Source organism: Nansenia antarctica, assembly GCF_963989245.1.
Source record: "Nansenia antarctica genome assembly, chromosome: 2".
In the NCBI taxonomy this organism is placed as follows: domain Eukaryota; kingdom Metazoa; phylum Chordata; class Actinopteri; order Argentiniformes; family Microstomatidae; genus Nansenia; species Nansenia antarctica.
The window spans coordinates 35,876,113-35,901,001 of NC_137675.1; the positions used below are offsets into that span (position 1 = coordinate 35,876,113).

The following is a 24,889-nucleotide window of genomic DNA, read 5'->3' on the forward strand; positions in this document are numbered from 1 at the left end:
ACAACAACGAGGCTAACGTGCTGCTGAGGCTGCGTTCGTAAATCCGCTCTGGAAATCTGATCAGCACTCAGGCAATGCCTCATGTCCAATCAAATTACCTGCTCTCTTTGTGACGTTGAACCCAGTGTGCGCTCCGGCGCTCTCAGAGCGAATTTATCAAGGTCTAAGGTCTAAGGTCCTAAAAAGTCACGATGGTCGGACAGATGAGTCTCAGACTGATGGGACGTGTGTGTGTGTGTGTGTGTGTGTGTGTCAGACTGATGGGACGTGTGTGTGTGTCAGACTGATGGGACGTGTGTGTGTGTGTGTGTCAGACTGATGGGACGTGTGTGTGTGTGTGTGCGTGTGTCAGACTGATGGGACGTGTGTGTGTGTGTCAGATTGATGGGACGTGTGTGTGTGTGTGTGCGTGTGTCAGACTGATGGGACGTGTGTGTGTGTGTGTGTCAGACTGATGGGATGTGTGTGTGTGTGTCTCAGACTGATGGGACGTGTGTGTGTTTCTCAGACTGATGGGACGTGTGTGTGTGTCAGACTGATGGGACTTGTGTGTATGTGTGTGTCAGACTGATGGGACGTGTGTGTGTGTGTCAGACTGATGGGACGTGTGTGTGTGTGTGTGTGTGTGTGTGTCAGACTGATGGGACGTGTGTGTATGTGTGTGTCAGACTGATGGGACGTGTGTGTGTGTCAGACTGATGGGACGTGTGTGTGTCAGACTGATGGGACGTGTGTGTGTGTGTGTGTCAGACTGATGGGACGTGTGTGTGTGTGTGTGTCAGACTGATGGGACGTGTGTGTGTGTCAGACTGATGGGACGTGTGTGTGTGTGTCAGACTGATGGGACGTGTGTGTGTGTGTGTGTGTCAGACTGATGGGACGTGTGTGTGTGTGTGTCAGACTGATGGGACGTGTGTGTGTGTCTCAGACTGATGGGACGTGTGTGTGTCTCAGACTGATGGGACGTGTGTGTGTGTCAGACTGATGGGACGTGTGTGTTAGGGGTGGGACGATTAGAAAATGTCATGTCACGATTATCGTGGGCAAAATAATCGCGATCCACGATATTATCGCGAGAATGGAAAAAAATAAAAATAAAATGTTGAATGCCAATAAAACACACTGTAATCACTTTAACTTAGATTTTGTTGTATTTTTATTGAATTTAATAACATTAACATCATTTTAAAAACATCTTGACAAAAATAAAAAATCTTTAATAAAATCTTAAATAAGGTAATGATAAATGATAAGGTATCACTGCATAAATAAAGGAAAAAAATACTGTCAAACAAAACTTGAACACTGACACTTTTCTGTCCTCAAACTGAGTGCTAGCCTTGTGGCTTAGAGACGTGAAAGCTTCAAGATAGGTTAAAGTGCAAAAATGTCAACATGTTCACTTTTTCTGCCTTTAGCTGTGCTCGGAGAGGTGTGAGTATGTGCCCACTGGCACTAAACACTCTCTCTGAAGGAACACTAGTTGCAGGTATGCATAGAAGCCTGCGTGCAACCCTGGAAAGGTGAGGCAATGGACACGGGGCCGATGCAGCCATGGTGAGAAGGCTAGCATACGTTAGTGACTGACTGACAAGGCTGACTTGACAGTCACGTTACCCATGCAGGCTGAACAATCGCGCGAGACAAATTTCTGTGAGGATATTCGCGCGCGGCTCATGTGAGAAATCTCAATTATATTACTATTTATTTATAACATACGATTATTACATCCTCCCTCTCGCCAGTTTGGGGCAACATAGACTTCTCCCCTGGTGCCACGGATAGGGGTTTCAAGCGGTGGGACAGCAAAGGGATGGTTACTATCGGACATTTATATGATACGGAAATACTACTTTCATTTGACCAATTATGTAAGAAATATGACCTACCACGAAATGAGTTTTTCAGATACCTTCAGATACGAAGTTTTTTAAATAGCCAAAAAGACACTGGCCTCTGTCACCAACCCTCTCCGCTGGAGGAGATAGTCTCTGCTGGAAAGACGAGAGGCATTCTGGGGCTTGGGTATAGAGCACTTTCGAAATATGATAAAGGCAAACCTGCATTTACGCCCAAAGACTGGAATAATGGCCTGAACATTAATACTGATGCAGCAACTTGGTCACTAATATGGCAATCGGCAAACAACATCTCAATCTGTAATAGGACGAAGGAAACGCAATTTAGACTACTACAACGTTTGCAGATTACTCCCCAACTTAGACATAAAATGGATCATAACAAATCGGAAATGTGTACAAAGTGTATTACCGAGGTTGGGAGCTTTGTTCATTGTGTTTGGACTTGTAGATATATAGATGATTACTGGAAAGGTATAGTGGATAAAATTCATCTAATTCTAGATGTTACATTGGATAAGGACCCCATGTGTCTATTGTTTGGGTTGCCAGACAAACAACTTAAAAGTATGCATTCCAAAAGACTTCTGTGTATCCTCACTTTTTGTGCAAGGAAAAATATATTGCTGAAATGGATAGACTGCAAACCGCCTACAATAGCTGGATGGCACAAGGTAATTTTTGATATGATTCCTATGGAATATCTGACATATAGGTATAAGTGTAAGATAAAGACATTCTATAAGATTTGGTCTCCGTTCTTAGATTATATTGGTACCAGACTGGCTGCCATTGTAATGAAAGGTTTGGTGGATTACACTCAAGAAAGTACACAAGACTAATGTGTAACAGATCTACAATGTATGGGTCACAATATTATTTACTGTGCTGGTGTTGTGCTGCCGCTGTGTTTAGGACTGTAAGACATGGATGCTGTCTCCGATGGGGGTGATCCCCCCATATATTATGGCATTTGTTGTCATTTTCTTTTCTGTTTATTTCTGATATGTGACATGGCCTCCTCCCCCCCTGTTTTTTTGTTTTTGTTTTGTTTTGTTTGTCTTTGTTTTTTGTTTGTTAGTTTGTTTAAAAAAAAAAGAAAAGAGAAAGAACATGTTCTGTTATTGTTTATGGACAATGTACTGCATAACAAAGTGCAAAACTAGTTTTCTACTATTAATGGGACAATAACCTCCCCCACGGATACTAGTTGTTGTTGTTATGTCCTGTTGTGTACATGTCCAGTGTTTCCTCTACATGCATTTCATCGTGGCGGTCCGCCACGATGGAATTTCCTCCGCCACCATTCAGATTTCTCAACCCAAAAAAAAAAAAAAGATTTAGGCCGCTTTTCAGACCTTCACAGCGCTAGACACACCCACAAGCGCTGAAACTGGACCAGTCCGTGTGTGTCGCGAGTATTGAACTTGAGGCTGCGTTCGTAAATTCGCTCTGAGAGCCCCGGAGCGCACACTGGGTTCAACGTCATAAAGGGACCAAGTCATTTGATTGGACAAGAGGCATTCCGTGAGTGCTGATCAGATTTCCAGAGCGTATTTACGAACGCGCCCTGGCTGTCACCCGAACACCGCGAGCTAGCGTAGTGTAGTGTAGTATAGGATGCGTAGTGTAGTGTAGTGTAGGATGGAGAGAGAGAGGAGAAGCCTCTCTATGTGTTACCTATGTCCAGTGTACTAGAACCACTCTAACAGGAGTGTTTGTCCGTGAATAACACCGGCTATGCCCGGGGTAGAAACACAAGACTATAGCTGGATAAGGTCTACAGGGTCATTTTAAGCCGTCGACCAGCCCTCTACGACCACGGGAAGTCATGTTAAAAGTGAAGATACTTCTGTTAAACTAAGCTAAGCTAAACATCGCTAATCGCTAACTCCCTCCTGGGCTTAAAGTGACAAGTAATAACGTTGTGAAAAAAACCGTCAGATCAGTGTTTTTGTTTTTATTGACAACGGAATTACATGCTGGAAAAACATGCAGACACAGACAATAAGAGACACACGGGAGAAGTACAGGAAAACATTTTATTTTTTTGGGCCATATCGAGTTTTGGCTGAAATTACGTCGTTGTTTTGAGCGCGCGTGCGCGTTTCATGCGCGTGCACGCGGCCAGCACTACCCGCCACCATTGTAAAAATTCCTGGAGGAAACACTGATGTCTCTGTGAAACTCAATAAAAATATTATCAACAACAACAAAAAACACACATAGGTCACATACATTAATACATACAATAAAAACAGACAGATCAAATCATGATACAGGTGATGGTACTCCTTCTGGGCATTGCTGCCTGACGCACCTCCAACAGTGCCTTTAGAACAGGTGTGCTGTGACACCTCACTGAACACCTATGTGGGCCTAACTGGGTCATCAGCTGGGGACCACCAGTCAGACAAAGCAGTGTTTATAAAATGTAGTGCCTATTTAAAAAGTCCAGTCATTTAAAATAAAATAAAATAAAATAAAAATAAAAAACGATTATGACGATTATTCAACTAATTACAATTTTCCACGATAAAGTTATCGCGGGTGTTTTTATCGCGATTAACGATAAACACGATAATCGTCCCATCCCTAGTGTGTGTATGTGTGTGTCAGACTGATGGGACTTGTGTGCATGTGTGTGTCAGACTGATGGGACGTGTGTGTGTGTACGTGTCAGACTGATGGGACGTGTGTGTGTACGTGTCAGACTGATGGGACGTGTGTGTGTGTGTGTGTCAGACTGATGGGACGTGTGTGTGTGTGTGTGTCAGACTGATGGGACGTGTGTGTGTGTGTCAGACTGATGGGACGTGTGTGTGTGTGTCAGACTGATGGGACGTGTGTGTGTGTCTCAGACTGATGGGACGTGTGTGTGTGTGTCAGACTGATGGGACGTGTGTGTATGTGTGTGTCAGACTGATGGGACTTGTGTGTATGTGTGTGTCAGACTGATGGGACGTGTGTGTGTGTCTCAGACTGATGGGACGTGTGTGTGTGTCAGACTGATGGGACGTGTGTGTATGTGTGTGTCAGACTGATGGGACGTGTGTGTGTGTGTGTCAGACTGATGGGACGTGTGTGTGTGTGTCAGACTGATGGGACGTGTGTAGGGCTGTTACGATTATTCGACGTCATCGACTACGTCAATACGTCGGTTGCCGTAAAATGCGTCGGTTAGTCGTAAAAAACAACATGGCTGTATTTCTGTTCACTTTTCCGGCCGTGTATCAGTGAAAAATGGATAGCTACTAGCTAATGTCACACAAGCAATGTAGCTCACCACAGTTTGTATGTCTTGTCTTCTGGTGTTAGTAACGTTAGCTATGTAGCTGGCTAGCTACGGTAGCCTTACTAGCCTATTGTTATTGTGGTGCTCGCACCTACTGTACGTTATCTAGCTCGTAGCTCGCATGCTACGTTAGCATCAATTTAGCTATTCATAACATAGCATAACAGAACACGGTTCCCCTCCCTGGCTATGCTGGCCAAGTCCTACCTGTCTGTCCCTGCAACGTCCACTCCGTCTGAAAGGCTCTTTTCAGCTGCTGGGAACATCGTTTCAAAAAAAAGAGCAAGCCTGACCTCTAAGCATGTGGACATGCTCACATTCCTCCACAGTAATGCCTAAGGTGGAGGGGGGAGAAGGGAGAGAGCTAAGGGGGGAGGGGGAGAGCAGAGAGAGGGGGAGAATGTTATGTTTGTTATTGAGATTGTTATTGTTAAAGATTGTTACTGAGAGGTATACAGTATTCCGGTTAGAATTTTACTTTTTTACAGAATTTACTGCATTACTTGCACTTTTCCTTTTACTTGAAGTTAACTTTTATATTTTATAATATTATATTTTATGTTGAGATTGTTATTGTTAAAGATTGTTACTGAGAGTATACGGTATTCCGGTTAGAATTTTACTTTTTTACAGAATTTACTGCATTCCTTGCACTTTTCCTTTTACTTGAAGTTAACTTTTATATTTTATAATATTATATTTTATGTTGGACTGTAAGAAAGAGAGGATCTTTTTTGTTGTGTGGAATATTGCCCTGCAGTGCAAGAATAATTGAATAAAATACTGAAATGTTGATAAGAGAAGTTTTTGACATTTATTTGGGGAAAATTAAGTGATACATTAACCGAACAGCAAAAAAATAATCGTTAGACTAATCGTTAAATTAGTCGCTAGACTAACCGAATAATCGACAAAATATTCGTTAGATTAATCGTTAGAAAAATAGTCGTTTGGGACAGCCCTAGACGTGTGTGTATGTGTGTGTCAGACTGATGGGACGTGTGTGTGTGTGTCAGACTGATGGGACGTGTATGTGTGTGTGTCAGACTGATGGGATGTGTGTGTGTGTGTGTGTCAGACTGATGGGACGTGTGTGTGTGTGTGTCAGACTGATGGGACGTGTGTGTGTGTGTGTGTGTCAGACTGATGGGACGTGTGTGTGTGTGTGTCAGACTGATGGGACGTGTGTGTGTGTGTGTGTGTCAGACTGATAGTACATGGTCACCATGTATTTTCCATTTCGGCTTAAGGTCCTAAAAAGTCACGATGGTCAGACAGATGAGTCTCAGACTGATGGGACGTGTGTGTGTGTCAGACTGATGGGACGTGTGTGTGTGTGCGTCAGACTGATAGGACGTGTGTGTGTGTCAGACTGATAGAACGTGTGTGTGTGTGTGTGTGTGTGTGTCAGACTGATGGGACGTGTGTGTGTGTGTGTGTGTCAGATGGGACGTGTGTGTGTGTCAGACAGATAGGATGTGTGTGTGTGTCAGACAGATAGGATGTGTGTGTGTCAGACAGATAGGATTTGTGTGTGTGTGTTTGTGTAGTGACGAAGAGTCATTAGGAGTGTTCTCTAATATTTCAGCAAACACCCCCGATGTTGTAGCCTAATTGTCAACGAATATCACAGCGAATAACAGAGGTGCTTATTCTAGAAGTTGACTGCCTAGAGGAAGCCTTTTTAAGCAAAATCATGAAATATCAACAGCTGGAGCAGGCCATATCAGATATCACAACTGGGTTACAGATGTCAACTTTTAGTTGTCATATTTGGCAGCCTGGGCCATGTTCATAAGTCTGTTGCCTGTTCATAAGCCTAACCTAGTCCTAACCTGGTCCTGAGAGGAGCCTAACCTAGTCCTAACCTGGTCCTTACCCCTGGACCCTAACCCTAATCCTAACCTAGTCTTAACCTGGTCCTGAGAGGAGCCTAACCTAGTCTTAACCTGGTCCTGAGAGGAGCCTAACCTAGTCCTAACCTAGTCTTAACCTGGTCCTGAGAGGAGCCTAACCTAGTCCTAACCTGGTCCTGAGAGGAGCCTAAACTAGTCCTAACCTGGTCCTAACCTGGTCCTAACCTAGTCCTAACCTGGTCCTAACCTAAATCAAATCAAATAAATTTTTATTTGTATAGCGAATTTCTCACAAGATGTGACTCAATGCGCTTTACATGATGACAGAGCCGCAAGCAGGCAAAGGTAAAAACATGTACACTGTGTGCATCCAGGAAAATTCCCTTGCAGCCCTCTACTCATAGAGCGACTACTACCAGTTTGCCTACCAGCACCCAGCGGTGGACCCCAAACCCTCCCCCCGGGGGGGCCCCACCACCAGCACACCCAGCCCAGCCAAGCAAGCAAAGACCATAATAGCCCCGCACCAGGCTAGCCAAGCAGGTGTGTGTGTAGCAAGCAAGCAAGGGCGAAAAACCTGCACACCGTGTATCCAGGAAAAGCTCCCTGCATATTATCAGCGTACACACTGTCCATAAATTTAGAGTTATTTCTGCATCGTTCTGCATCCAGCATGGGCACAGATCCTGGTACTTCAGCACCCAGTTACTCTTTCCTGCCAATAGAGAATCTCAAGCGCAGTTATGATGCAACAAGGGCTTGACATTAAGCTTTTTCAGGTACTTGTCCTTCGGACAAGTGAACTTATCTTTTACTTGTCCGAGAGCTCAAGTTACTTGTCCAAATCCAAAGATTTTGAAAAAGCAATAATATGAATAATAATATATTATACTCTTACCGGCCACTTCATTAGGTACACCTTTTCAACTGCTTGTTAACGCAAATATCTAATCAGCCAATCATGTGGCAGCAACTCAATGCATTTAGGCATGTAGACATGGTCAAGACGATCTGCTGAAGTTCAAACCAGCATCAGAATGGGAAATAAAGGTGATTTAAGTGACTTTGAACCTGGCATGGTTGTTGGTGCCAGACGGGTTGTTGCGTGATATTATAGTGTCAATATGGACCAAAATCTCTGAGGAATGTTTCCAGCACCTTGTTGAATCTATGCCACAAAGAATTAAGGCAGTTCTGAAGGCAAAAGAGCGGGTCCAACCCCAAGGTGTGCCTAATGAAGTGGCCAGTGAGTGTATGTGTATGCAAATAACACATTTGACTACTATTGATTTGATAATGATGTATCCTTAATTTTCAAATGTATTCAATATTTTGTAACTAATTATTTAAAAACGTAACCCCTAACCCTTTTAGATTAAGATTGGCCACAAAAGGGATGAATATCTAGGAATATTTACAAAAATGTTTGTAACTATAGTCTCTCCCCAATGGAAGCAATCTTATTTGCTAGCTTTTGGATAGTAGCCTATCCTATATTCAAATTGAGAAATCTATAATTAGTGTCATTCTGAAGTTCGTATTGCGATGTGCTGGTCTTAAAACTTCAAACCTAAAATATACGATCGCATCGAACTACATGAAAATAAGCGGCATTGAGAAGAAGCGAATACGCGTTCACGTGCATGGCACTAGTGACAGGAGACCCACAACACTATGGCTGCGTTCGTAAACTCGCTCTGGAATCTGATCAGCACTCATGGAATGCCTTTTGTCCAATCACGTCTTTATGACGTTGAACGCAGTGTGCGCTCTGGCGCTCTGAGCGAATTTACGAACTATGACGATAATGAACTGAATACGATACGAACTGATACGAGAGACTGAAATAGCGAGAATGAGGCGCGGCATCGCTTTGCTTGCTATTTTTTTTTACTATTCAGATCGGGAGGAGGAATTCATGTTTGCAGATATTAATACATATTGATTTCTTTTTTTGTTTTGACTTGTCCATCGGACAACTGCAGGAGGAAGTCCACTTGTCCGAACATAAAATTGACTTGTCCCGGACAAGCGGACAAGCCTTAATGTCGAGCCCTGAACAACGCAACAACAATAACAGCAATACAACCTGGTGGTGGTCCAGGTACAGCCTGGTGCCGGTTCTGTTACTGGTCTAGGTGCTACTGGCAGCTATCAGCACCCAGGTCCTCTTTCCTGTCAACACAAGATCTCAAGCGCAAGTATGGTGTAACAGCACAGTAATCCTAGTTCTATAATCAGGGGTGCACATAACTTTTTGGGGCCAGTGCTCAGGGGAGCACCTAGGGATGCTGCTTGGTGCTCCCCGAGCTCACGAGTCACGACCCGTCCCACAGGATGGATAAAAAAGGGATACATGGATAACTTATATTAGCAAAACGACATTTATTCAAAAATAAGATGAACGAACAAATGATTGTGTGCAAAACAAAAGAAACAAATGAAAAATCAAATGACTGCTCTTTAAGCATGAAAGTCTGTCAGACTCCTTTAAACACAATGAAATCAACTGACATCTCTTTAAGCACTAACTGAATGTCTGTTCTTTAAATACAATGAAATCAACTGATATCTCCTTAAGCACTGCTCTGTTCTGTAAACACTGAAATCAACTTTCAACAAAAAGTTACAGCCTAAGCATTTACTTATGCTACAAGCTTAATCATCATCATCACTGCTCTCTTGACTGTTGTTAATACTGTCCTCAATTTCAACCATGGTAGAGGATGTTGTCTATCACTTTAAATAGCTCATTATTTTGATTGTGCAACAAAGTCTTTTTTTTTTCCTTCTAATATAATTCCCAACCATATTCCCTGGGTCAGGGGTCGAGGTGCGATAATGAAGCTGTAAAACAAACGTCTGAACGTTTGAAAGCTTCAGAGAAAAGAAACGTGAAGTGCCTTGGTGTTGTTTTTCCTTTTAGCGACGAGTCGTTCGGGACTGAATTTTCACGTGTCGGCGTGATAACCATGCGATGCGCGATACGCGGAATGAAAGTACAAGTTACGATACTTTCCGAATGTTTTCGTGAGGGGAGTCGCCGTGGTCGTCGTCGGTGGGTACATTGTGGTCATGAAAGGATATGGTATTGGTATTAACGGGCAGTCAGCAGTTAGCAGTAGGAGTTTTGAGGAAGTCAATTCCTCTCCCAGCGCTTCCAGCTGTTGGTGCGCAAGAGCGCGTTCATGCCGCTGATCCTCCGCGCAACATGCATTTTGGCGACGCATGCGCACTGGCGCACCAGTTATGTGCACCCCTGTCTATAATCTCCAATGTCTCCCTTAGTTTCAAAAGGCGACATTGAATAAGTAGGTTTTGAGGTCTCGTTTTTCCTGAGTTCCTAAGAGGAGCCTAACCCAGTCCTAACCTGGTCCTGAGAGGACCCTAACCTAGTCCTCAGAGGAGCCTAACCTGGTCCTAACCTGGTCCTAGTCAGCTGCATACATGAGACTCCTACTCCTGAGAGTCTAGACTAGTGGTCACCAACCCGTCGATCGCGATCGACTGGTAGATCTTTGAGACTTTCCCTGTAGATCTTTGATTGATAAAAAATATAAAAAATAAAAAACTTTTTTTTTTTTATATATATATATTTTCTTTTATTTAAATAAATACACAAAGAGCCTATGTTTTGCACGCGCCTCTCTCTCTCTCTCTCTCTCTCTCTCTCTCTCTCTCTCTCTCTCTCTCTAGCAAACTGTTGTGTCGCAAATGCTGCATGAAAGTGACCAATCAGATAAGAGAATAGTACTGCTACGTGACTCGCAAAAAAAACATTTGTCAAAATGGTTTTCCAGGATTCTACAACAAAGGTGGATTTCTTCACTCTTTTGCACTTAAAGGAGAAAACGAGGGGTGTGGATATTTACAATGAGTTAAAAAAATATGTCGGTGAAAATGACATACCCATTCATAAACTAGTGGCGATTACTACTGACGGGGCCCCAGCAATGCGCGGTGCGCGCAATGGATTTATTGGACTGTGTCGTAATGACCCTGATTTTCCCTCCTTCGTCAATTATCACTGTGTGATCCATCAGCAGGCCTTGGCTGGTAAGGTGTTGGACTTTTCCCATGTAATGACACTGGTGGTGAAACTAGTCAACTCGATTCGAGCGAAAGCGCTTCAGCACCGCTTATTCAAAGCGTTATTGGACGAGCTCGACGCTGCTTACGGAGACCTGCTTCTCCATGCTGATGTGCGGTGGTTGAGTCGCGGCAAAGTGCTGCAGCGATTTGTCGACTTGCTGCCCGAGATCAAGACGTTCCTGTCGACAAGGCAAGTGGTAGTAAATATTTTCATAGGCAAAGGACTTAAATTGGTGTGGAAAGTCAGATCTTTACCTTTTCTTTTTACTGTTTCCCCCTGCTTTTATATTCATTCTATGCATGTATATGTTTTTATATATGTTTTTATTCACTTTATGTTCTTATTCCTGTTGCAAAGCACTTTGAGCTGCATTTCTTGTATGAAAGGTGCTATATAAATAAAGCTTTACTTACTTAGGCCTACTTACTTACAAGGAACGAGGAGCACAAGGAACTGGCAGACGATGCGTGGCTACTGGACCTGGGGTTCCTGACAGACATAACCGCAAAACTGAACGCACTCAACTACGAGCTGCAGGGAAAAGACCGACACCTTCCCCACATGATAAGCACAGTAAATGGGTTCAAGGCCAAGCTCGGTGTTTGGACCACACACACCTAAAGAATGGGAGGCTGACACACTTTCCCAACCTGGAGAAAATGGCACAGGCCTTGGAAGACAATGATGCTTTTCACCCTGAGCAGTACTGTGCTCCCCTGGACAAACTGGCAACAGAGTTCAATTGGCGTTTTGGTGAGTTAGATGTCATGGGAGATATTGCTGCATTTGTCTCAAACCCATTTGTGCCCATTGATATAGAGCAGGTAGCAGCCAAATTCCAGCAAGTATTTACTTTGCCAAGTGGAGTTGACATGGAGATGGTTGATTTACAAAATGACATAGAGCTGAAAGCCAGGTCAAGGGACAGTGACTTTTGGGGACTTGTCAGCAGAGAGAAGTTTCCTCTAACCCAGTCCTGAGACTAGCCTAGGTAGTAACCCTAGACAGCCGCATACATCAGTCTTCTAGTCCTGAGACTAGCCTAGGTAGTAACCCTAGACAGCTGCATACATCAGTCTTCTAGTCCTGAGACTAGCCTAGGTAGTAACCCTAGACAGCTGCATCAGTCTTCTCAGCTGCCTGGGACTAAGGTCTTATATAGTTGCTGGTTTCGTGAGAGCGGTGTGTCGTAACAAGTCTCCAGAGATGCAAGATGGAGACAGCGTCAAAGTGCTGTTTATCTACCAGTATGAGATTGATCGAGCAAATCACACACACACAAACAAGTTTCACACATGTTGTTTTCACACTTTTTGTGATTCTGAATATTTCATCACAACATAGTAAGACGCTGGATTAATGTACAGGGAGCGATGCTCATAGTGGACATGTGGTGATATGGTCGCTGTGTCTTAAGTTAGGAAATAATGGAAATAATAATAATAACTTTTATTTGTATAGCACTTTTCCTGCAAACGTTGCAGCTCAAAGAGCTTCAATCATTATATAATCATAATTTAATTATTTAGCCTGGTCATTTAAAGGCACTATTAAAAAGATGGGTTTTTTGTCTTGACTTGAACATATGTGCTGAGGTTGCATCCCTAATGTAAACTGGCAGTGCATTCCACAATCTGGGTGCATAAAATGAGAATGCAGCCTCACCAAATCTCCTCTTTTGTACGTGCAGGGTTCGACATTAACGTTTGCCCGCTTGCCCGGCGACGCTGCTGGATCCTGGATCTGTTTACCGGTGTGCAGGAAGAACAACAGCAAGCGCCAGACCAGACTAGATATCGTGGAGTAAAGATATTATTAAAGCGTACGCGCCTGTCAATCACCCGTCGCATCGTGTACGCTTTAATAATATCTTCACTCCACGATATCTAGTCTGGTCTGGCGCCGGCGCCGTCTGTTGTTCTTCCTGCACACCGGTAAACAGATCCAGGATCCAGCAGCGTTGTTGTGCTCGCGCAAACAAACCCGGCGAATTTTCTACTTGCTCCGGGCAAGCGGGCAAACGTTAATGTGGAACCCTGACATGTGGTACACAGAGAAAGCCAGCGTCAGAAGATGTCCATCGTGTGATGCATATTGATGTAACTAAATAGTGTATGAGTTATCATACAAGGGTATTGTTATTGTGGTCGTCTGTGGCTCAGATGGTAGAGCATGGCGCTAACAACGCTTAGGTTGTTGGTTCGATTCCCGCTGGGACCGTATACTGAAAATGTACGCACTCACTGCAATGTAAGTCGCTCTGGAGGAAAGCGTCAGCTAAGGGGCATTATTGAATGTTGGAGGCTTGAGATCTTTTTCTAAATGTAGTCAAACTACAGAGTATAGAGACATTTTACAGGTCCTGACTGAGGCTTTCAATGGTTCTGCTCAACGACTGTCAGACAGTTCCGGAACACTGACTCACCTGTGCCAGCACTCTGATTGGCTACAGAATGAAGCATCATCATGTATGCGTTTCTGGTGAAATAAAGTCACCCCTACTCAGTGTTTCCTCCAGGATTTTTCACATTAGTGGCGGAGCGGTCCTCTTTCGCATCTTTTTTTGCGTGCACGCGCATAAAACGCGCACTGGTGCTCAAAACAAAGACGTAATTTCACCAAAAACTAGAGGGTGGCAACAATTATAATTTCTTAAATAGCGGTTAAGTCATTAAAGCAGAGCAGGTGATTTTATATAGAAGGTGATCAAATACCAATATATCCTACAGCTGCAGCGGAACATGGGGAACGCGCATGACACACACACACACACACACACACAGAAAGATCAATACGAAGTAGGCCAGTGGTATAGTCTATGTGACACGCAGGACTACGCCGTATACCCACTAGGAAAGGCCAAGGATTTCCATATACCCACTTAAAAATGTGTGAGGATACGTAACGGCGTTTTGTGACAGAACTTTCACTTTCATTCATAAAATTCACCCTGTCTGTTACGAAGCACTTGACTTTTGCACCATTGGGACTGACTATAGCGTCATATACCATCAACGGGGGGAGATGCGACATGAAATATGTCAAAATGCAGCACTATCATGCACAGATCAGCCGTATAACATGTAATGTTATATATATATATATATATATATATATAACGTTAGACAGGGAGCGCAGATGTATTTTTATGAACGATATGAGGCTGGGAGGGAAAAATCACAGTATACCCACTAGAAAAAACTAGACTACACCACTGAAGTAGGCCGACATGAGAGTACACGCACAAAACCGGCTAACGTTACTCATTAACTGTTTACACAAGTAAAATCACAGTGTGACAGTCAGATGGAGCATTCGGTAAACAACAACAGCAAGGTAATCCTATCAGTTGAGTTAAAGAAAACCAACTCTTACCTTTGATGACACCAACATGAGACCTGCTTACCCGTACCTCCGCCGTTCTGATCGTGGTGATTTTACAGGCAATAGATTATTTTTGCCCCGCGCATATTGCTATGAATAGTTCGAAGCTAGGTGCTTGCACGTTAGGTGCGAGAATGCTCGGTTAACCCATCAGCGGGAACATTATTTGTTTCACAAAATAGGCTGATTTAGTTGACCATGAATATCAGAGACATACATTACGAATGTTCATTTAAAATACTCTATAGTGAGCACTGGTATAAGAACATAAACCAGAGAACAGCAGTAAATGCAATAACCCACAGTCGTCGCTGATGTTGCATTTTCGATATGAGAACAGATATAATTTCACAGTTGATAACCTGTAGTTCATGCACACCTGAAGGTAAGAAAGGCTATGTAGTGAGCAAAGATTGATGATTTAATATTCCATAGTGATCTCACCAAATCTAACTTACATCACTATTGTTAACACAACAAAGAGAACACTTCTAAGTTCTGACTCTTCAAATGTTCATTTATTATTTCCTCTAACAAACAGAATCTGTTATAGACAGTGCACAATGCTTTTTTTACGAACGAATTTACGAACGCAGCCGAAACCACTCGTAGACTCTGTTTTTTTCATAACATGAAACTTTACGTTTTAAAGTACCCACTCGATATAATAAACAGCAGTTTAACGATCACAAAATACTCATAATTTGTTGATTGGATTTACTATTCTCCTTTGCCATAGGCTACTGGTAAGGGAGACTTTTGTAAATACGTTCGTTTTGGGATGTGTTCGCGTTTGGGGCTGTGTGATAATCTAATTATGTGTAGTTATGTGTTTCTAGCATGTCGATGTTCTATCAGAATGTTGTGATGTTATCAAAATTAAGAAGATGAATGGCTGAAATGGCGCAAAGCGGGGAAAAACAGATACGACATCTAAAGTCTGGAACTAGGAACGATTATATTTCAAAACAAGGTTTCCCTTTAACTCGGGTACGGGGGGCAAAATATTGTACGGTTATCAATACGTGAGTTACCTTGCGATTCCCACCCCTAACTTCATCCCTGTGTGTTGTCAGACACCGTGATTTATAGAGTGCCAGACCATACAAACTGCACAGTTTACAAGCTAATGTTAGGTAAATTCGCTAGAATTAACCTTTTAGGTGGTTTGGTTATCCGATAGTGGAGATTCAAGGGAGTCAATAATGTCATCCACATCCATTGTTTGCACAGAGCTCACCTAATACCTTAGATCTCACAGCCCGGTCAAAGCGGTAAATTCTAGGGGTGTAACGATACATCGATTCACATTGATGCATCGATTCATTGACTAACGATCTGATTACATCGACGCAATGTAAAAACATCGATCTATATCGTCATCTTAAAGATACACCTTTATTTTGAAATGGCACATTCTGCGTGACTGTCACCATTATATATGAGTTGCCTCTACCAAATCCGTCTAAAAAAGTCACGAGGAAAGTCCTGTCTTTCGCTTTTTAGCTTGAGGTGCGCTTGTTTTGTAATTCCATTCGCTGCAGCGGCCGCGCTCACCCCGCCCCCGTCCAGTTTCTCAACTGGATTGGACAGCGCCTTCGCCTGTCTGGGGGACATCGCTTGGCCGCGCAGTTTTGTTTCATAGGACATTAATGTTTTAAAGCTGAATATCTCTTGTTTGTGAGACTAGTGAACGGGTCTATTTTTCTTTTTGTAACAGAAGAATACTGTATAATACAATATGATTTAAATGCTGGATACCTGGAAGAGCTCACAAATAAAATGGTCAAATCATATTCTAGTTGTTTTTGTGAGTTGATAATTGTGTTAGATTGGCATATGATATCGCGTCATATCGATCATATCGTCATATCGATCTTGAATCGAATCGAAATCGTATCGTGACTGACATTGTGATATCGTCAAACATTGTATCGTCATACAAACAAATCGATATAATATCGTATCGTGATGAAGCTGGTGATTTACACCCCTAGTAAATTCTAGTATTAATATCGAGCAAAATCATGCAATGCGTACCAAATACTGACATGTCAATCTGGACGGTAATATAATTATCAGAGGACCTCAGGGTTTGCTGAAAAACAGTAGGTAATTCCAGCCGGAATAATTACTGGGGTCCCCGGAGTAAATCACTGACATGGTCGGTCCGGACGGGATAACAATTACAGAATTACCCCAGGTAAAACATATATTACAGAGGTCCTCAGGTAATTGATATGTCGTCCGGACAGGGCTTTAGTCTGCAGATAAACAGAATGACACAGGGCACATAGTAGGCTACACTAGTATGCTTAATAAAGCAACTGAAAAGTGCATGAGGATGAGGTAGGTTGTGATAAAACTTATCTGGCTTACGCTAGTATCGATCAGACTATGGATGTGTGTGGCGACTGTATCATACAGAGCAGGCAGGCACACGTCTGCAAAATAGCGGCGGCTTGGGAGTGTATACCGGGGCTCTAAATGTGAAATTAGCTGGCGAAATCCTTTATCTTCTACTACAGAGAAAGGCTGGTCGTCGAGGGCCATAAACTCCATTATTTTTTCATTGATTGCTTGAGCCTTTGAGCTGTCTCGAGTAAACTTCCTGCAGTTTTCAAATGCGTGTTCAATAGGCACAGCAGCTTTTTTTTTTTTCTGCCTCAGAAACTCTGAAGAATGTCCACACCGGGGAAGACATGTTTCGCTCTCGTCTCTACACTGCGTGGCTGTACGCAGGCGCAGCATCATGAGCGCGGAAACCGGAAGCAGAAGTATTTCCGGCTTCATATTATCGGCTCTATATCGGCAAAATGTTTATAAAACCGATAAATATTTAATAACATTAATTTCCCATTATCGGGCCGATAAATATCGGTGCCGATAATATCGTGCATCCCTAGCTACTATGTATCATTTATAATGTTACATATATGATACGCTATGCAGTGTTTCCTCCAGGAATTTTTACATTAGTGGCGGATAGCCCTGACCGCGCGCACGCGCGCTCAAAACAACGACCTAATTTCAGCCAAAACTAGAGGGAGGATGGCCAATTTTTTTTTTTTTAATATACAGAATATAAACTTGTGACTGACAGTCACATACACACACACAAAGATCATCAGCTATAATATAATACGAAGTAGGCCTACATGAGCACAAAAGCGGCTAACGTTACTGATTAACTAGGCGGCGTATCAAATGACAAAGATCGACTCCCCTTCTTTTCCCCTTGACAATACTGTGTCGTTGCTAAAGTGACGGCACATAAGAATCGTTTTTTTGACTTGCTAATGTCTGCTGATACACCAACACAGCTAGCCGATGCTGATGGCTCTCCCGCTGTAGTTGTAGCTGGTGGTGGTGGTGGTACCCCGCCATAAACGTTGTTAGCTGATCTGATCCACCACCTAGCTCCTTTGCCAGCCATGCAGTTTCGGGTCGCTCATAGCCACTGCTAGCTTCAGCAATGTTTGAAGTGTCTGGGACATCTTTTTTCTTGAAAAATCCATCCATCTGTCGCTGTTTTCGTTTAATTTTTCGAAGTTATTTAACGTGATATCTTATTTGTGCACCTAGCTAGCTAGATCAGCTTTTTGTATCTTTTAGATGCTAGGCTGATCCGGAGGCTGGATGCTGAACGTAGCACTTGAAACTGGCGCCGCTCTCTGGACTGCAGCTGCTGCAGCGTTAGCATTAGCATCCATCTTTTCTTCTCCCTTCTCACCGTCACGAGCTCAAATGACACGTGTCGGCCGATCTGACTTAACACTCACTTACAGGACTTCTGACACCATGTCGTGTTATTCTATTAAACATACACGTGAGTCCTTCTGTATTTCAAGGTAAGTGTCTTTATTTTAACTCGCTCTGTAAGCTCTACAATACCGGTCTCTTGTTGTCTCGTCGTAACCTGCCCACCTGACCTGATGTCACTACGGTGGCCTGTACACAATAACAATAATACCACAGTTCACATTTAGACCAATCAGGAGCCCTTGTGTCACGTCGTCAACTGAATGTTTAATGTCATTAATCTGATTTTGGATCAGCGGTTAGAGAGAGATGGGCGTGGATTTAAGTGCACTTTTAGTCAACATCCATTATAGCGCTGATCTAGGATCAGATATATTTGAATCAGCTAAAATTTTCAGATTTGTTTTTTTTGTTTTTTTTTACTTTGTTTTTTTTTGGTGTGGACTGAATCAATTAGTGGCGGAGGAAATTCATTCGTGGCGGCCCGCCACCAATAAATGCATATAGAGGAAACACTGCTATGTTTGTATCATTTATAATGTTACGTATATGATAGGCTACTATGTGTCATTTATAATGTTACGTATATGATAGGCTACTATGTGTCATTTATAATGTTACGTATATGATACGCTATGTTTGTATCATTTATAATGTTACGTATATGATACGCTATGTTTGTATCATTTATAATGTTACGTATATGGTAGGCTACTATGCATCATTTTGTAACATTTGGGATGGCGGTGTGCCGTTGGATTTTTTCAATGGCAAAAATGTGCTGTGGCACAAAAAAGGTTGAAAAACACTGCCATAGACTGATGGCACTTTTCCACTACGTTGCAGACCTGGTGCTGACCTGGTGCTGACCCAGGTCAGCCCGCTTCGTTCCCCTTTTCCATTCGTCGTTCCAGGTCGCTTCGGTCCCAGGTCCCAGGTCCCACATCGGAGCAGGGTCTTTTAATTTCATATCCGGGTCTCTTTGCCAGGCTGCGTGTGACGTGTGACGCTGCACACCGTTGATTGGTCAATGGACAATCGTCATCCCATGTCCCATCCCATATTATTTCTTCACAACCGCCATCTTGAAAATACCACATTCACTAGGAAAATGTCACTACATTTTCTGTAATAGCTTATTAATAAAGATTCGGAAAATTATGCTGACCATCGTATTATCTTAATTTAATGTCATTTCAATGAATCATATAACTTTTATTTACAACAAGCACAACACAAAAATCGCTATTATGCACCGTGTTTGTCCGTGAATAACACCGGCTGTGGAGGTGGTAAAAAAACACAATACTCCTTCAGTGTTTCCTCCAGGAATTTTTACAATGGTGGCGGATGGCCGTGACCGCGCGATTTTTTCGCGTGCACGCGCATGAAACGCGCACGCGCATGAAACGCGAACGCGCGTTCAAAACAACGTTTTTTTTTTTTTTTTTTTTTTCCTAATCACAGCCAAAACTAGAGGATGGCCCAAAAAAAAAAAAAAAGAATATACAGAATATAAACTTGTGACTGACAGTCACATACACACACACAAAGATCATCAGCTATAATATAATACGAAGTAGGCCTACATGAGCACAAAAGCGGCTAACGTTACTGATTAACTGTTTACTGTAGTGCAGAGAGATGGTAGTCGTAGGCGGCGTATCAAATGACAAAGCTAAACGTTTAATGAAGGACATGAACGATTGTCAACAACACACTCAAGCAGTAAATAGAACAGTCTAAACAACTTGGGTACTACGGACGGAACAATAGTCTCAACCTATAGTTCCGTGCGTGAATTATGTCAACCCACCACATTACAGAAGTAAAATCACAGTCAGATGGAGCATTCGGTAAACAGCTGAGTATCAGCTGAGTTAAAGAAAACAAACTCTTACCTTTGATGAGACCCACATGAGCCCTGTTTTCCCGTACTTCTCCCGTGTGTCTCTTATTGTCCAAATGTTCCCTGAATTTTAGCTGCATGTTTTTCCAGCATGTAATTCCGTTGTCAATAAAAAAATCGTCTCCCCTTCTTTTCCCCTTGACAATACTGTGTCGTTGCTAAAGTGACGGCACATAAGAATCGTTTTTTGACTTGCAAATGTCTGCTAACGTAGCACTTGAAACTGGCGCGTTCTCTGGACTGCAGCTGCTCCCGCGTTAGCATTAGCATCCATCTTTTCTTCTCCCTTCTCACCGTCACGAGCTCAAATGACACTTGTCGGCCGATCTAACTCTTAACACTCACTTACAGGACTTCTGACACCATGTCGTGTTATTCTATTAAACATACACGTGAGTCCTTCTGTATTTCAATGTAAGTGTCTTTATTTTAACTCGCTCTGTAAGCTCTACAATACCGGTCTCTTGTTGTCTCGTCGTAACCTGCCCACCTGACCTGGGGGGTATTCCATCAACGTCGGTAAAGGAAAATCCTGGCTTATTTTTGATAACTCTCGCGAGACCTATCAGAATATAGAGGCTCCTAAATTTCGTTGTTTGGTACCTGTACTGTAGCAATGACAAATAAAGTCCATTCCATTCCATCCATTCAATATGCCTGGATATTTTTAAGAACTCTCGCGAGATTTATCAGACTAAACCTGGATTTTCCCTTTAGCGATGTTGATGGAATACCCCCCTGATGTCACTACGGTGGCCTGTACACAATAACAATAATACCACAGTTCACATTTAGACCAATCAGGAGCCCTTGTGTCACGTCGTCAACTGAATGTCATTAATCTGATTTTGGATCAGCGGTTAGAGAGAGATGGGCGTGGATTTAGGTGCACTTTTAGTCAACATCCATTATAGCGCTGATCTAGGATCAGATATATTTTAATCAGCTAAAATGTTCAGAACTTTATTTTATTTTTATTTTTTTGAGAACTTTTTATTTTTTTTATTTTTTTGTGGACTGAATCAATTCGTGGCGGAGGAAATTCATTCGTGGCGGCCCGCCACCAATAAATGCATGTAGAGGAAACACTGCTCCTTTGCTAACTTCACCATCTGTCTACGGTCATTTTGAGCCCTTAACCACCGCGCTGACACCCCGAGAAGTTATGCTTTTAACCGTAAACTCGATGAACCGGGAGTTCGCCCGCAGCCGTCCAGCCATTTTCACCATTCACTCATGAGTCAAATGCCGGTTTTAACAGGGAATTCGCTCCGCGCTGTGTCCACGGTGATAGGAGTGGAGGATCGACTCCATTCAAAAACTTTTGAATTCCCTGGCTTCTCCTCTTTCCGGACACGTTTGAATTGTTATCCTAACCCCCGGTAAACCGAAGTTATTAACCCGCAAACGGCACCGTGTTTGTCTGTGAATAACACCGGCTGTGTCATGAGTCAAATTCCGGTAGATTCGCATCTTGTCGGCGTTTCCCGATGATGATACTACAGTTCATAAAGCAGACAAGTGAAGGCAGTGGTTTTAAGGGTTCAACAAACATGACTTTATTATGTGTACATAGCTTCCTCTCTCTCTTTCTCTTTCTCTCCAAAAAAATCACTGCTGTTGCTGTGTACACCCGGAAGCTTTTTGCCAGGCTGCGTGTGACGCGTAACTCTGCCTACTATCGTCTACTCCTCCTACTAGTCCGGGTCGGTTTGTGTATAATGGAAAACCAGAACAGATCAAAGTGACCCGACCTGACCTCGAACTGATGCGTACTGCGCTAAAGCGGGACCCAGATGGAAAAGCACCATAACCTACCTCAGTACTGGTACCATAGACTAACCTACCTCAGTACTGGTACCGTAGACTAACCTACCTCAGTACTGGTACCATACATAGACTAACCTACCTCAGTACTGGTACCATACATAGACTAACCTACCTCAGTACTGGTACCATAGACTAACCTACCTCTGTACTGGTACTAGGGGTGTAACGGATCACGGATAATCCGTGATCCGTTCGGATCGCCCTCCACGGTTCGGAACGCATGTGTACCGCGGATCAATAGCAAAATCGTTTTTTTTTTTTTTTTAACACCAGGGGAGCCACCCCTCCTAAATTTCGTTGTTTGGTACCTGTACTGTAGCAATGACAATAAAGACCATTCATTCATTCAAATGTAACCGGTAGAAAAACAATCATGTGCGCTTTATTCTCACTCTCTGCATGTGTACTGAGTTGACAACAACATTCATTCACTCATCTCTGTCCCAATTATATCACGTCATATCACCCGCTAAGCAGCCTGGGTGATTGTGTAAACACACAAAAAAAGTACTCTGTTACTTTGCAGCAGTGATGTTATATATATGTTGTTATATATATATGTTGTTATATATAGATGTTATATATATGTGATATATATATCAGTTTTGACATCTTGAATGTTGTTTTTTTGTTTCACACATTAAAAGTGGTGTTTTTACAGAATTCAAGGAAAAAATATATGTTTTGTGTTGATCCGAAAAATGATCCGATCCGTGACTCAAAATCCGTGACACGATCCGATCCGTGAGTTAGGTGATCCGTTACACCCCTAACTGGTACCATAGACTAACCTACCTCAGTACTGGTACCATAGACTAACCTATCTCAGTACTGGTACCATAGACTAACCTACCTCAGTAGGAAAACAAACAGTTTATTTTTCTCAAGCTACAGAACGTGTGTCTCTCTTCCCGTGTCTGTCTGGTCCAAGCTGGCTGTGTGTTTCTCTTCTGTGGCAGAAGGCAGAAAGCTGGTTTTAATTTGAGGTGGGTGTGTGTGTGTGTGGGGGGGGGAGGGGTGTGTGTAGGGGGGGGGGGGGGTGTTGCGCTGCCTGCTGAAGGCGACTGTGACGTGGGGAGGTCAACAACCAGATGGGGGGGGCGGGGGCTGACTGTGAAACTGTCTGCTTTAACATGAGGTTGGGGGGGACATGGAGAGGGGAGAGGCATGGAGGAGATGAGAGGGGAGAGGAGGAGAGGCATGGAGGAGATGAGAGGGGAGAGGAGGTGAGGCATGGAGGAGATGAGAGGAGGAGAGGCATGGAGGAGAGGGGAGGAGGAGAGGAACATGGAGGAGAGGGGAGAGGCATAGAGGAGAGGCATGGAGGAGATGAGAGGAGGAGAGGCATGGAGGAGATGAGAGGGGAGAGGCATGGAGGAGATGGGAGGGGAGAGGAGGAGAGGCATGGAGGAGATGAGAGGAGGAGAGGCATGGTGGAGAGGGGAGAGGCATGGAGGAGAGGGGAGAGGCATAGAGGAGAGGAGGAGAGGCATAGAGGAGAGGAACATGGAGGAGATGAGAGGGGAGAGGAGGAGAGGCATGGAGGAGATGAGAGGAGGAGAGGCATGGTGGAGAGGGGAGAGGCATGGAGGAGAGGAGAGGGGAGAGGCATAGAGGAGAGGAGGAGAGGCATAGAGGAGAGGAACATGGAGGAGAGGGAAGAGGCATAGAGGAGAGGAGGAGAGGCATGGAGGAGAGGCATGGAGTTTGATGTAAAGAACCCTCCCAACTGCAATGCAAAAAACACATATGAAATCTTTTTAGAAGTACAATAAAGCTTTACTTCTTTTAACAAAGTGTGGTGTGCATCTAACCAGTCTAAAAACCGCTAAATCCACCAAAAAACCAGCCCATCTGGCAACCCTGTCTCCAGGGCCAGGGTTTGTCAAATCCTTTGTTGGGCATCTCGTTTCTTAAGTCCTGGTATATTGTAGCATTTCTTTGCTGTTTGCCATCCAAGACATATTTAGCAGACATGTTTTCATCACGCGTAAGGGAATACCTAGGGAGACGCAGACAGCAGAAACAGCTGAGGCACGTGAGTTGAAATTCTCTACGTCAGAGTTTATTCGAATGACCTGTTTCCATAAAACTTGATGGGAGTCAGAGGTGATTAGCATAAGGCAAAAACCACCTCAAGCGAGCGTATCGACGTTGTGCGAATTAGGTGTTTCACATAGATTTTATGTGAATCAAGCCGTTTCCATAAAATGTCTCATGCGAATCATCTCAAACTGATGCGAATTACCTTGAAATGCGAATCAGAATGTTTAATGGAAACTAGGGATGCACCGAAATGAAAATTCTTGGCCGAGGCCGAAGCCGAATTTAAGGAAACACTTGGCCGAATACCGAATACCGAATGTGTATCGGCAGTTTTTTATTTTATCATTGCATAAACTAAATACATTTTGCTTTTTATTCATGCTTCTCAAAGAAAGAAATTGAGATTGAAAAAAAATTACTTTTATTGAACATTCCAGCAGACATCAGTCTATACCAACAAAGCACAATAAATAAAATAAATCAGTCAAATTAAATGTTTTAAATTAAATTAAATTTTCCCTGAATAGCTGCTGAAAGAAAATCTTTCATCAATGTAGGCCGAAGCTTTATTCATGACTTGTGTTAACAAGAATGATGTGCCATGATAATATTATTGCAAAATACTTTGGAAGATTGCAAGTTAACTAATTAGGTGAACTCTCTTTAAAGAGATGCTACAGGATTTTGATAATTCTGTATGTTGTGGCTTAAGTATTGATGTCCGTATGGTTCAATGACATAGGGCCAGTTTCACAGACAAGGCTTAAGCCTAATCCTGGACTAAAAAACATCTTCAATGGAGATTTTACATTGAAAGTGTGATTTAGTCCAGGACTAGGCTTAAGCCTTGTCTGT

The 24,889-nt window shown here is 43.0% G+C and overlaps 1 long non-coding RNA gene across 1 annotated transcript in view; it reads left to right on the forward strand.

The window, feature by feature from the left end:
• Nucleotides 1-24,889, forward strand: part of LOC308176036 — an 86,328-nt gene that overhangs the window by 736 nt on the left and 60,703 nt on the right. The gene's annotated exons all lie outside the window — the stretch shown is intronic.